Consider the following 14630-nt stretch of genomic DNA (forward strand, 5'->3'; position numbering starts at 1 on the left):
AATCCTGAATATATACAATGAAACCTTGTTAGAATATAATGCTTTCTCGCATTTTTATAATTTTATAAAAATTATATAACCAAGAAAGATTTACCTTATGCATAATTATTCCTTTTTAAAAAGATGTCTAAAAATATGACTAAATCTAAAAATTCAAAGCATGTAAAAAATGTAACCTATTTATTTTTATTATTATTTTTTGTAACCTATTTATTTTTGATAACCAGTTTATTCTTAAGTAATCTTCCTCAACCTATTCAACCTACCAAAAATGCTACCGAACATGGAGCTTTTTAAATTTAATAAAAACAGTGCTCTAACCCATGGAACAAAGACCAGTTGTCACAAAAGCAGGAGAGGTGATGGCTGGAAAAATCTGGTTCCTTTTCTCCTGTCTTTAATAACAGCATTCAAAGAAGGATTCTTTCTCTAGTTAGTTATTGTGGATTTATTAAAAACTGTGTTACACTGAACTAGAATGGCAGAAGAAAAAGCAGTGACAATAATTAAGATCCATTTGAACCTGAAAGGATAAGACCAGGGTAAGAATTGAAAAAGACATTGAAAATATCTCAAGGACAGTCAAGGACCAGCAATTCAGAACAGTGTGGCAACTAAAAACCACCCCCCCAAAAATCTGAGTATAGAATATTTCTAATTCTAAATAAGAATATGTAATATTTGCATGACGCTGTACAGTTTATAAGATGCTTTGATATTTACACTATTTCATAAATAATCCTAGCAACCTAATGCAGGTTTTATTCTTATAGATGATAAAATTGATTTATACATAATTACACATTTCTGGGGCAGACTTTGGATTTGAATCTAGCGTTTTAGCTTTTTATATACCACAACTGGACTCCTACATGAAGATTTTAAGACAGTCACTCATGTTTAGGAGAAAATTTTTAGGTCTTTAATACTGGTAGTTCATTGTTTAAGGCCACTGATAAATGTATTATTCTAAGCCTATGTTTTTCAACATCTAAAAGGCTATTAAATTAAGAGTTATGCATAAAAGATGGAGACTATTTTGGGAAGACATACACAGTCCTCTAAGATGTTATGTAAACTGGAAATAAAATGAACATAATGCCTTTAGTTATGCACCAAGTGGATGATATGAAAAGTTCATATTAATTCTGAAACATTACTTAATAAGCTTTGAGAGCAACGTAAGTTCTTAGCAATGACATACACATTGAGTTTGATATAAGTTCAAATTCATAGAAATGGTAAAAGAAATAAAGAATTAATTCACTAAAAGTAGAGATCAAATTGCTAAAAATCTGGTAGCAGAGTGAGCCTCCATTAGTATAGATCTTCATAGTCTGACTCTCCAACTAGAATGTAGTGTCTGACGGCAGGGTGATGTCTGCTCACTTTTGTACTGATGTTAAAAGCTATTTTTTAAAATATTGTATAATACAAGAAAAACAATAATCTTACCCATGTTCGATGTCAAGTGATGGTATTATCCTCTTGATTTTGAAGGAAATATTCTATTTCCTTTTTTTCCTTTTATCTAAGAGGTAAAAAAAATCACTATATTACCGGAAATTTGGTAGTTTTAATTTATTTAGGGTTTGGAAGGTTGTTTACCAAAACCTGGTTTTTAAGGCTGGACAGAAAAGGAGGTAAGCTTTGAATCTGAAAAAAATCCTCATTATATTTAGTGGATTCAGTGTACAACTGGAGTCACGAGGCAAACTGTTTCTTGCCTATTTAGGCTGGCAGGGCTTTGTTAGCTAACGTGATCTGCTGAGCACATCTGAGCAGGGTGCACCAGCACTGGTGGAAAGTCCAAATAAACTCACAAACCAAGATCCCATTTAAGTAGGAAGGTTCCTTAGAAGGTTGGCTGGTTTGTTTTAAATTGCTTATTCTATGAATTATTTCTACGTATTTCTCTCTTAGGGCAGTTAACAGCTTCATGTTGCTACGTTAGGCATTTTATATTTATGGGAAATTGTTCTCAAAAAAGATTCTCTTATTTTTTTTCTTCCCCACAACCCCAGTACATAGTTGTATATTCTAGCTGTAGGTCCTCTAGTTCTTCTACGTGAGCCACCACCACTTCACGGCTACTGACAGACGAGTGGTGTGGTTCCCTGACCGGGAACCGAACCTAGGTCTCCGAAGTGGTGAGAGTGTCGAACTTTAACCACTAGGCCATCAGGGCTGGCTCAAGATTCTTTGTTTTTAATTGAGAATCCAACAAGGAGGCAGCAGAGCAAAGCAAAGATGAAATCTATGGGGCAAATGAAGAGCTTGGCCTTATACTAGAGCAGGGACAGTTTATCTTCTGTTATAGCAGGGTATATGGGAAAAGATGCATTACAGGAATATAAATGCAGTCATGGAAATTGTGGAAGTTCTCTTCTGATTGCTTCTCTTTTCTCAGTGAAATAGGAATTGAGGTTACCAAATGAAGGTGATGATGAGGGAAGGGACGTAAAAGGTTTGAGGGAAAACAACAGGGTATGAGTTACCAAGGAGAAGAGAACATACAGATTGATTGCGTGGCAGCATAAGGACTGCTTCTGTGATCATGAATTTAAAGTGAGACACCAGCGTAGCTGTGTGTTTATCTGCAGCCACCTGGAGCTGACTGGGTGAAGGTACAGAGAGGAAAAGGAGCTGGATTTAACCAGGGCTTGTTTGGCAAAAAGAAGAGAAAGAGGTTGAGGAGAGTTGAGGATGATTATCCCTGCTGACCCTACCTAAAACTGCACTCCCTCTAAAAATATACACACTGCCTATTCCCTTTTTCTGCTTTATTTTCCTCTTTAGCACTTATCATTATCTATCACATTAGATATTTATTTTCTTTTGTTTACTGTCTGTCTCTCCTACTAGAATGAAAGCTCCACGAGGGCAGGAATTTTTGCCTGTTTTGCTCACTGCTATTGTCTTTTCAAAGGTATGATTCCTTGCTGGATAATGGCAAAGCAGTTATCAGAGTATCTGCCCTCCCCCACTCCCCACCACTGCCCTGTGGTTTAACAAAGACATGACTGGCTGGTTTACTACACGGCAGCTATTTTTAAAGGACTGGGTGCTTTGGATATAATTTTGATCTTTAAAACAGCTAATATTAATTTCTTATTCTTATTATATCACGGGGACCTTAAGGTGATGAAGGTTTCTCTAAAATTTTCTTAAGTAGAAGCGAGTAATAAAAAGTGGAAAGTGATGAGAAATGAGATTGGAACATATAAGGGCCAGATCAGAAAATCCCTGTGGCCAACTTCTTCCTAATTGGGGGTGGGAGGTGATGGGAGAGTGGAATGAATTAACAAGGTTTATATTATAAAAGGTATCTCTGGCATAGTGTAGAAAATGGATTAGAGGGAAGATAAGCTTGGGGCTCCAGAAACCAATCAGAACGTTGTTGCAGTAACCCAGGTGAGAGATGAGGGTGGCCTGAACTAGGGTAGGTGTAGTGAGGATAAAGGCAAATGGATTTGAAAAACATTAAGGAAACAGAATCAGCCAGACTCGATGACTGACTGTGGAGGATAGGAAAGGAGGTAGAGAGAGGAGCCAGGACAGTCTGCTCTTCTAGTCAATCTATGGACCACAGCCAGGTTGTTTCCAATCCCGACTATTGGAAACTACATGGCTACTTCCACAGTATCTGAATTTTAGCTAAAAACACCACCAAAAAACTCATGAAAAACAAAGAATTTCCAGTGTTCAAAAGAATTAAGGTATGACGGTATGATGACAGGCAGCAGGTTTGATGAGATTTTTTTGACACAGGACTCATTTCAGTAAACTCCTTTAAATCAGTCATAAACAAGGCGACCTACTCTGCTTGCTCATAAAGCTGGCATTGCATCCCAGAACTCAGGCTGAAGGGATTCTTCTTTGGTCTTGTACTGCCAGCTAGCAAAAACTCCTTCAAAAAATCACATTTCAATAATTCTCAAATAAATCACCTACAAACATTTACAGAATACTTATCAAGTGCCCAACACTATGCTATGAACTTTATGTTGATGTAAATATTTATGCTCATATATACATGTGCATTCAACATATATACATATGCATTCAACATATATACATGTGCATTCAACATATATACATGTGCATTCAACATATATACATGTGCATTCAACATATATACATGTGCATTCAACATATATACATGTGCATTCAACATATATACATGTGCATTCAAATACTATGTGCCGGAAATCGCTGGGAGACTGGTGTCTGTGGACACAAAAGCCCAGTTCACAGAGGTCTGCAAGGTGCAATTCTGCAGTTAATAGAGTGAAGAGATAGAGAGTCAAGATGCTAACAGTCTTGCTGAACACTTTCAAAGGTGTACTAACACCCTAAATCAGAATAAATTTGGATATTTTCAGGTAAGTATACTAGTACAATAAAGCAGGTATATAAAACATTAATATGCTTCTATTCTTGCAGAGTAAATATATATCATTTTCATAATCTACATGTAATTTTAATACAAAGATAATATTAAACCAAATTGATTTATTCATTACTTTTTTCATGAGAACTATGGAAATGTAATGGGACCCACAAAGGGGTGGCGCTGCTTTTCTCTTAAACTTGATGCAAAATATTTGCCAAGTGACAAAAGCTTTCTCTGAATACACTTATGGTTTCTAATCATCAAAGCATACTGACTGATGAAATGGGATGTTAAACCTTTACAGGACATCCTCAGCATGGGCAGTCTCTCACTAAGCAAGAAGTGCAGTTACAAATTATGCTACATTTTCCAAGACGTATTTAAGATCTCAGCCAATATGACAGTCACTTTTTCATCTCCTATTTCAACACTGTGATACAAATAAACTGAAGTTATAGGCACTTCTGGTCCATTAGAATATCGTGTTCTTTTGTCCTAGGCTTAGGACTCTACACTATTAGTTGCTTCAAGGTACAAGGTACAATATAGTTGTTTTTAAATGCTGTCTTGACTTAGTTTTGAGGCCCTGGCTAGAGGCCCAGGGATTTCCCTTCTTGAGCAGCTGATTAAATTCACACTCCCAATCACTTCTCTTATTGGGCTCTCACACTCTGGGCCACTGTACACTTGCCTTAACTGCCCAGGGCCCGATATCAGACAAGCAGGGACAGTGCCTATGCCTCAGAGCCTGCGGAAATCATTCAAATTAGCCAATCCTAAGCCTACTTACCCTGCCTCATTCCTTCCAGCAGAAATCATAACAAAGGCACTTGCCCACAGGTCTCCCCAACTCCTTTTGCCTTGCAACCAACCCTGAGTGGTGCTGTGTGGTGTGCTGTGTTCACCCCGGGGAATTGTGAATCTAGGAAATTGTAAAACTCTTTCTGATCTCTCTCTCTCCATCTGCGTCTGGCCTCACTATATCTCACTCAAGGTAATATGGTTAAACACAAAGGTACACAACATATTTCTTTTAGTTAAGAAACAATACTAAGATCAACTGCTAATGTTTATTAATTAGAAGTAATATGTTGTATAAGTACAACATTTGTTCTAATGACCCTGAGGCTAATTCCCTGTAACAGTTCTAATTGATTTATTTTGTAGCTACAGTCCATTTCAACTTCTAGGATGCTGTAATTGACCAAAGACACAAGTAAACTCTGTTATAAGACAAAAATTATCTAAAGCCTAGTTTTCAACAAGATATGTTATATAAATTACTGTACTAAATGAGGTAGGATATTTTTAAAGAGTACATGTTTGGATCCAGTAAAGACACACTAGATTATTCAGATTAATTGATCCATTAAAAATGCTACAACAATTTAAAAGCATTGACGAGATGAAAATATAGCAAGAAGTCCCAAGACAATTTTTGAATAAAAGCTTGTAATAAGAAAAATAAGCAGAGTATTGGGGCACCAACGCTTCCTATGCCCTGGAAGGCGTTTATCATACCCCACATTTAGGATCTGGTTCTGTTACCACTCAGAGGAAGGGGTGTGGTAGAGAGACCCTCTCCAACGTTGATCTGAAAAGATGTACCCTTCAGGGTAAAGGCAAACCATGTCTGAATCCATGCCTCTCCCCTCAAAGTCACAGGACTACAGAGAAGCTACTTTGGTCATGAACAAAGCAGAAGAAAATAAAAAAGGAACACTCCTGAGAAGTTGTGGCCACAGACCAGCCATCTTACAGATTGACCTCAAAGACCAAATACCTGCGGTAGGCCAGACTACCAGGAGTACTCTCAGGCACTCAGAAGAAGCTAAGGCAAGCCTCTCTATGAAAGCCCCAGAATAGCAATTTTCCAGGACAATTACTAACAAGCAGATAGAGAAACCAGACAACATGCACAGAAACCAGCAGAAACAGACCTGTCTAATGATGGCAAATGGAATTATCAGATGCAGACTTTCAAATAACGCTTACCATTTAAGAAGAAAAGCATCACAAACTGGAAAATATCAGCAAGGTACAGGAGGCTATGAGCACATAAAATAGCAGACTTGAAAAAGAGCTAAATAGAACTTCTAGACATAAAAAAATACCTTAAAATAAAAACTCAATGGGCATATATAGCAGCAGATTGAACATAATAAAGAGAATTTATGAAATATAAGATGGATTTGAAGAAACTGTCTGAATACAGCACAGCGAAAGAAAAAGATGGAAATAAAGAAGGTAAGAGACACAGGAATGGAATATACAAGTCTAATATACCTTTGACCAGGGTCCCAGGAAGATGGGAGAGGAGAACCGACCAAAGGTAATATTTGCTTTGTTTTGTAAATCAACCTTATTGAGGTATAATTACAGAAAATAAAATGTAGCCACTTTGAATGCAGAGTTTGGTGAGGTTTGACAAATGTGTACACCCACATAACTACAACCACAGTTAAGATATAGAACACGTCCCTCACTCCAAAATGTTCCCTCAGGACCCTCTGCGGTCATTGCCCCACCCCCACCCCAGCCCTAGGCATCCACCAAACTATTTCGTTATAGATTAGAATTGTCTTTTCTAGAATTTCATATAAATAGGATCATACAGTATGCACTCTTCTTTGTCTGGCTTTTGTTTCATCTCATTTTTGAGATTCATCCATGTTGTTGCCTGTGTCAGTAATTTGTTCCTTTTCATTGCTGGGTGTTTACCCACGCGCCTGTTGATGGACATTTGGCTTGTTTTCCATTTTGGGCTATGATAAATGAAGCACCTATAAACATTTGTGCACAAGTTTTTTGTGTGAATATGTGTTTTCATTTCTCTTGGGTAAATACCTATGAGCAAAACGGCATGGTCACACAGTAAGTACACATTTAACTTTGTAGTAAACTGACAAACTGTTATTAATGAGTTGTAAGATTTTTTTTTTTAATAATCTGAATACAAGTCCTTTGTCAGATAAACTAATTGCAAATCTTTTCTCAGAGCCTTGTTTTCATTTTCTTGATGGTAGCTTTTCAAGAGTAGAAGTTTTTAATTTAATGTAGTCTAATTTATCAATTTTTTTCTTTCACGATTTGTTCTTCATGTGTCCTGTGTAAGAAATTTTTGCTTACCACAGATTTTCTTCAGGTTTCTTCTAGAAGTTTTATTGTTTTCTGTTTATGTTTAGGACTATGATTCATTGCAAGTCATTTTTGTGTATGGTGTGATGTAATGGTGTGGTAGGTAGCCTCTAAAATGGTCCCCAACTTCCCTACCTCCTGGTATTCAGACCCCACACTCAAAGGGGGCTGTACCCAATGACTCACTTCTAATTAATGGAAAAAGGTTAAAGTGATGGAAAGTCACTTTTAAGATTAGGTTAAAAAACACCATGACTTTTGTTTTGGTTTTCCCCTCCCTCCATCCCTCTCTTTATCTGCCTGTCTCTCTCTCAGCACTCACTCTGAGGGAAGCAAGCTGCCACGTTTTGGTAGACCTATGAAGAGGCCCACAAGGCAAGGAAACGATGGCTCCTGCCAACAGCAGTGAAGACCTGAGGCCTGCCATAGCTATAGAGTGAGCTTGGGAGTGAATCCTCCCCTGGTGGAGCCTTGAGATGACTGCAGCTTCAGCCAATACCTGATTGCAGCTTCATGGAGATCCTGCATCAGTGGCAGTCCGATTCAGATGTTCCTGGATTCCTGATCCATAGAAACTGTGAGATAATAAATGTTTGTTGTTCTAAGCCACTAAGTTTTGGAGTAATTCGTTATGTAGCAGTAGATAACTAATATAAGGGCTTTTCATTAAATTTGGAAAAAGTTTGGCCATTATTTCTTAAAATACCTCTACTCCCAATCCTACCCTTCTTTATACTGCTTGGTATTGTCCCTCAGGTCACTGAGGCTCTCTGCTCACTTTTTTCTTTTTTACTCATCATGCTTCATTTTTGGATAGTTTTCTTTTTTCTTTTTTTGTTGTCTTCAAGTTCTCTGATATTTTCTTCTGCAGTGTATAGTTTGCTGTTAGTCCCATCCAGTAAGTTTTTAAATTTCCAATATTATAATTTTCATCCCCAAATTTCCTTTTGGCTCCTTCTTGTATATTCCATTTCTCTCCTCATCATCTTCACGTGTTCCTTTAAATTACTGAGCATATTTATAATCGCTGGTTTAAAGTTCTGGTCTATTAATTGCACCACCTCTGTCATTTCTGGGTGTGTTTCTATGAACTGATTTTTTTTCTCTGGTACCATGTTTCTTACGTAGTAATAAAAGTGTTGGATTTGCTCTGGCAGGCAGTTAAATTACTTCTTGAGGACAAGCTTGATTATTTTGAAGCTTGGTTTCAAGTCTTGTCAAGGTGAATGTAGACTACCTTTTATTCTGGGCTGGTTTAGTTCTATTAATAAGGTAAAGTGATTCTGGGATCTTTACCGCATGCCCTGTGTTTTCAGCAAGGATTCTCCACCCTGGCCGGGCAGAACTTGAACATCTCCCAGCCCTGTGTGAGCTCTTGATGTTTCTCAGCTTACAGCTCCTTAGTGATTGTTTGCCTGGCCTCTTAGAATTTCACTCTAAGCATTATGACTTGGATTTTAGAAACACAATCCAGGGGACCACTATGAGGATTTCCGGAGCTGTTTCTCTGTGTAGCTCCATCTTCTCTGGTTCTCTGCCCTGCAAATTTCAGTCACCTCAGGCATCAACTTTTGATCGCTGTCTCCTCAACCGAGAGAAATTACTGGGCAGTGGCTGGGATCTCCCTTCCCTGGACCATGGTCCTCAAGTGCCTTTAGACAGGAATCCAAGATGATTCTAGATTTTATCTTGTTTGTTTCCTGTCTCTCATGGATCAGGAAAACAATTGTTTCAAATATTCTGTCCAGTTCTCTAGTGGGAAGTTAAGTCTGGCACCAGTTACTCCATCATGGCAGGAAGTAGACCATATTTGAAGAATTGATATCTGGCAATTTTCTGGAACCAATACCAATCCACACTTTCAAAAGGCCCAAAATACAACAAATGAAATCAAATTCATATCTAGATACATCACAGTGAAATTACAGAAAAATAAAAGGAACATTTTAATAGCAGCCACAGGAAAAGAGATTACTTTCAAAGAGGTGACAAGTAGATGGACAGATGACTTCTCAACAGAAACAATTGAAGTCAGAGGTTAGCAGATTGTTGTTTTTAATTTTCTGGAAGAAAATAGCTGTCAACTTAGAATTCTATACCCAGCAAAAATATAATTCAAGGGGCTGGCCCGGTGGCATAGTGGTTGAGTTTGCATACTCCACTTCGGTGGCCCAGGGTTTGTGGGTTCGGATCCTGGGTACAGACCTACACACCGCTCATTAAGCCAGGCTGTGGCAGTGACTCATATACAATATGGAAGAAGATTGGCATAGATGTTAGCTCAGGGACAATCTTCCTCACCACCCCCCCCAAAATTGTTCAAATATGAACATAAAATAAATAAATATTACAGACAAACAGAAGTTGAGAACTCATCGTCAGCATATCCTCACTAAAGGAACTTCTGAAAAATATAATTTAGACACAAAAAATAGTCCCAGCTGGAATGTTTGTGATATAAGAAGAAATGCAGAACAAAGAGGGAGGTAAAGATATGGGCTAATATAAATGAACAATAATTATATAAAACAATTAATAGGGTGAAACAAAACGTTATGAAGCAGACTTTAGAATCTGGCAATGATAACATACAAATTGGGCAATAAATGGTGTTAATATGTTCCAAAGTTCTCACATTATCTGTAAGGAGGATAAAGGTTTTGATTAACTTTGGACTTTTCTATGGTAAATATATATGGTATAATTTCTAGGGTAAGAATACAAAGTTTTTAATTTCCAAAACTTAGGGGGAGAAGTGGAATGATTCAAAAAATATTAAGTCAATAAAAAAGATGAGAAAGGAAAGAAAAAGAAAGCAAAGATGACAGAAACAGAAAGTACTAAAACAAAACCATGACAACAAATCTCAGTATACTTTGGATTACACTGAACATATATGAACTAAATGGTCTAAAACAGAACCATAAACTGTTTTTAAGAGACACATCTATGGAAAAGAGAAGTAATTAAAAAGATAACTAAAATGTCCCCACACGTTTAGAAATTTAAAAACGCACATATAAATAACACATGGATTGAAAGAAAAAAATGATAATGAAAATTAGAGAATATTTTGAACTAAATAATAGTGAATATACTACATATATCAAAACTTGTATGGTAAAGCTATGTCAGTATCTGGGGAAAAATTGATAACATTTAAGAATGCATGCATTAGGAAAAAAGAAAAGGTGAAAATTTGTGAGATATGCTTCTATTTCAAGAAGTTAGAAAAGGAATAGCAACATGAAAGTAACGTAAGCAGAAAGAGAGAAGTAATAAAGAGCAAAAAGTAATAAAATAAACATAACAGAAAAGATTAAAAAATCAAAGGTTAGTTATTTATAAAGCGGAATGAAATTGACAAACCTCTGGTGGTGCAAACGATCACCAATATCAGTAATGCAGAAGGGGTTATCATTACAGATGCTTCAGACATCAAACAAATAAGAAGATATTATGAACATATATCCAAAAATTTTGAAAATTTAGAAGACATGGATATATTTCTAGAAAAATATAATTTACCAAAACTATTTCAGAGAAGAAATAGAAAATCGGAAGAGTTCTATAATTGTTAAATTGAATCAACGATCAAAAATATTCCCACAGAAATCCCAAAACAACAACAACAAAACTCCAGGCCAAGAGAGTTTCACTGGAGAGATCTATCAAATGTCCAAAGAATAAACATTTCTAATATACAAAATTTACGAGAAAATAGAAGAAGGGCCAGTCCCCAATTTGTTTTTGAGGTTAGCATAGCTTTGATACTACAACTTAATAACAAGAGTGCAAGAATACAGTATTTCAGGTCAATCTCTCTAATGAACATAGATGAAAACATACTAAACAAAATACTAGCAAACCAAACCCAGCAATACATAAGGAGAATGCATTACAATCGTGCTGGTTTTATTATATGAATGCAAATTTTGTACACTAGCAAAATATATCCATAAAATTTATCCCATTAACAGAGTAAAGAGAAAAAAATAAAATGATTACCTCAAACAATATAGAAAAAGCTTTTATAAAATTCAGTATTTGTGATAAAAACTCTAAGTAAAATAAGAAGGAAACTTCCTGACTCTGATGAAAGTTAACTCCAAATACAGAAAACTCTGATTCTGCACTGTACTGGAGGTCTAGTCGGTGCAACAGGCAAGAAAGAGAAATAAAATATATGATGATTGGACAGAAATAAAACTGTTATATTCATAGATGATATAATTATATATAAACAAAATCCAAAACATGCATTAATCTTTTAAATTATGTAGAAAAAATGTGAAGTTACAAACCAAAGTTGCACTAACACTAGCTTTTAGACTAATAATTGCTTTTGAAAAAATGTATGTCTCTTAAATCATGTAGAAAACAAAAAGTGGAATTATATTTTGTTTTCTACATGATGTAAGAGACTAATATATTTAAAAACATTATTTGTTTATATTTTTGGACACAATGTATAAAAATATAATTTTGTGACACCAACACCTGAAAAGAGTGGGGATGAGGCTATAAAGGATCAAAGTTTTTGTATGTTATTGAGATTAAACTGGTATAAACCCAAATTAGAATGTTATAACTTTAGGATGTTACATATAATCCCATAGTAACCACAAAGAAAACAGCTCTAGAATATACACAAAAAGGAATGAGAAAGGAACTTACATGTTTCCCTACAAAAAATCAACTAAACATAAAAGACAGAAACACAGAAAATGAGGGACAAAAAAGCTATAAGGTATATAGAAAACAAATAGTAAAATGACAGAAGTCCCTCCTTATCAGTTATCCTTGAAAGAGAAGGAGATTCTGGCATATGCATGCTATAACATGGATGAGCCTTGGGGACACGGTGCTGGCTGACATAAGCCAGTCACAGGGTGACAGATGCTGAGTGGTTCCACTCATATAAGGTACTTAGAGTAGTCAAGGTCATGTAGACAGAAGCTGGAGTAGTAGCTGTCAGCGGCTGTGGGGAGAGGGCATTGGGAGTAGTGTTTAACGGATATGGAGTTTCAGTTTTTCAAGATGAAAAGAGTTCTGGAGATGGATGGTTGGTGATGGTTGCACAATAATGTGAATGTACTTAATACTACTGAACCGTACACTTAAAAATGGTTAAGATGGTAAACGTTGTATGTGTATTTTGTCACAATAAAAAAATGGAAAAAAAAAAAAGGTGGAATCAATCCATCAACTGGTGATTGGATGAGCAAAATGTGGTATATCCATACTATTGACTCATCAATAAAGATAAACTCAATACTGACCCATGATACAATATGGATGAATCCCAAAAACACTCTAAGGGAAAAGCCAGATGCAAAAGAAACACATAGTGTGTGCTTGCATGTGTAGGAAATGTCCAGAAAAGGCAAATCTATAGAGATAGCAAGAAGATTATTGATTGCCAGTGGTAGGAAGTGTGTATTGCTAGCAGTGGGCATGAGGGATTTGTAGGTTGATGGAAATGTGCTAAAACTAGATTGACGTGATGCTTGCATAATTCTCTAAAATTACTATAAATCACAGAAATTGTACACTTAACGGAGTGAGTTATATACTATGCAAATTATACCACAATAACAAATTTTTGGAAAATAAAATCCAAAAGAATCTCCAACTTTTTGTACCGAGCAAGGTCATTGGTTAAAAAAAATCAATATCAAAAAGTATTTGTATTTCTGTATACAAGCAACAATCAGACAGTAAAATCAAAGAGATACCATTTATAATACCATAAAAATATCAATTACTAAAACATATCAAATAAATCTAACAAAGATGTTTAAGACTTCTACAAGGAAATTAATAAACCTTATTGAGAGGTATTAAAAATATGTAAAGAAATGGAGAGAGATTTCATATCCACAGATTAGAAGCTTTAATATTAGAAAAATTTTAATTATGTTACTTGCTCCAAATTTATTTATAAAGTCAATGCAACCCCAATCAAAATCCCACTATATTTCTTTATGGCACTTGAGAAGACAATTTTAATATGAACACAGAAATGCCCAGGGCCAAGAATAGATAAGACATTTTTGAGAAAAAGAACAAGTAAGAGGGGTGGTTGTATCAGATATCAAGTCACTTTTCTAACCTTGTATTTGTTTTCAAAAGCGTCTTATCAAGCTATAATAAACACAGGAGAGCGGTATTGACACAGGACAGGCAGACAAACGAGCGAAACATAAAGCTCAGGAACAGACTCATCCACATATGGACACAAACTATGACAAAGGTGGCACTGCAAAGCAGTGAGGAAATGACAATTTTATCATTAAAGGTTGCAGTGAGCACATTTTCATCTATCTATTGGCCATTTGTATGTCTTCTTTGGAAAAATGTCTATTCAGTTCCTCCCAATTTTTAACTGCATTGTTTTTTGCTATTGAGTTGTATGAGTTCTTTGTATGTTTTGGATATTAACCTCTCATCAGCTATATGATTTGCAAATATTTTCTCCTATGCCACAGGTTGCCTTTTCATTTTGGTGATTTTTTTCTTTTGCTGTACAAAAGCTTTTTAGTTCGATGTAGTCCCACCCACTGATTTTTGCTTTTGTTGCTTGTGCTTTTGGTGTCACTTCCAAAAAATTGTTGCTAAGATCAATGTCAAGCAGCTGTTGCCCTACGTTTTCTTCTAAGAGTCTTACGGTTTTTGGTCTTATGTTCAATTTTTTTTGTTTGGTGAGGAAGATTGGCCCTGAGCTAACATCCGTGCAAATCTTCCTCTATTTTGTATGTGGGATGCCACCACAGCATGACTTGATGAGCAGTGTGTAGGTCTGCGCCCGGGATCCGAACCTGTGAAACCTGGGCCGCCAAAGCAGAGCATGGGAACTTAACCACTATGCCACTGGGCCAGCCCCCTTATGTTTAATGTTTGTGAGTGGTGTTAGAGGGGGTCCAATTTCATTTTTATGCATGTGGTTATCCAGTTTTCAAACACCGTTTATTGAGGAGACTATCCTTTCTCCATTGAGTATATTTGGCTCCCTTGTCAAACATTAGTCAACAGTATATGCAGGGGTTTATTTCTGGGCTCTCTCTTCTGTTCCGTTGGTCCATGAGTCTATTTT

The 14630-nt window shown here is 36.2% G+C and overlaps 1 protein-coding gene across 2 annotated transcripts in view; it reads right to left on the bottom strand.

Moving 5' to 3' along the window:
* Positions 1-14630, bottom strand: part of SCLT1 (sodium channel and clathrin linker 1) — a 169962-nt gene that overhangs the window by 21510 nt on the left and 133822 nt on the right. The window contains exon 19 of one of the 2 annotated variants that reach the window (XR_009221541.1): positions 1456-1531. The exons of the other annotated variant lie outside the window; for it this stretch is intronic. The gene's annotated coding sequence lies outside the window, so the exon portion shown is untranslated. The remainder of the gene's footprint in view (positions 1-1455; positions 1532-14630) is intronic. 2 annotated transcript variants of the gene reach the window in all.

The sequence above is a fragment of the Diceros bicornis genome, chromosome 11, assembly GCF_020826845.1.
Source record: "Diceros bicornis minor isolate mBicDic1 chromosome 11, mDicBic1.mat.cur, whole genome shotgun sequence".
In the NCBI taxonomy this organism is placed as follows: domain Eukaryota; kingdom Metazoa; phylum Chordata; class Mammalia; order Perissodactyla; family Rhinocerotidae; genus Diceros; species Diceros bicornis.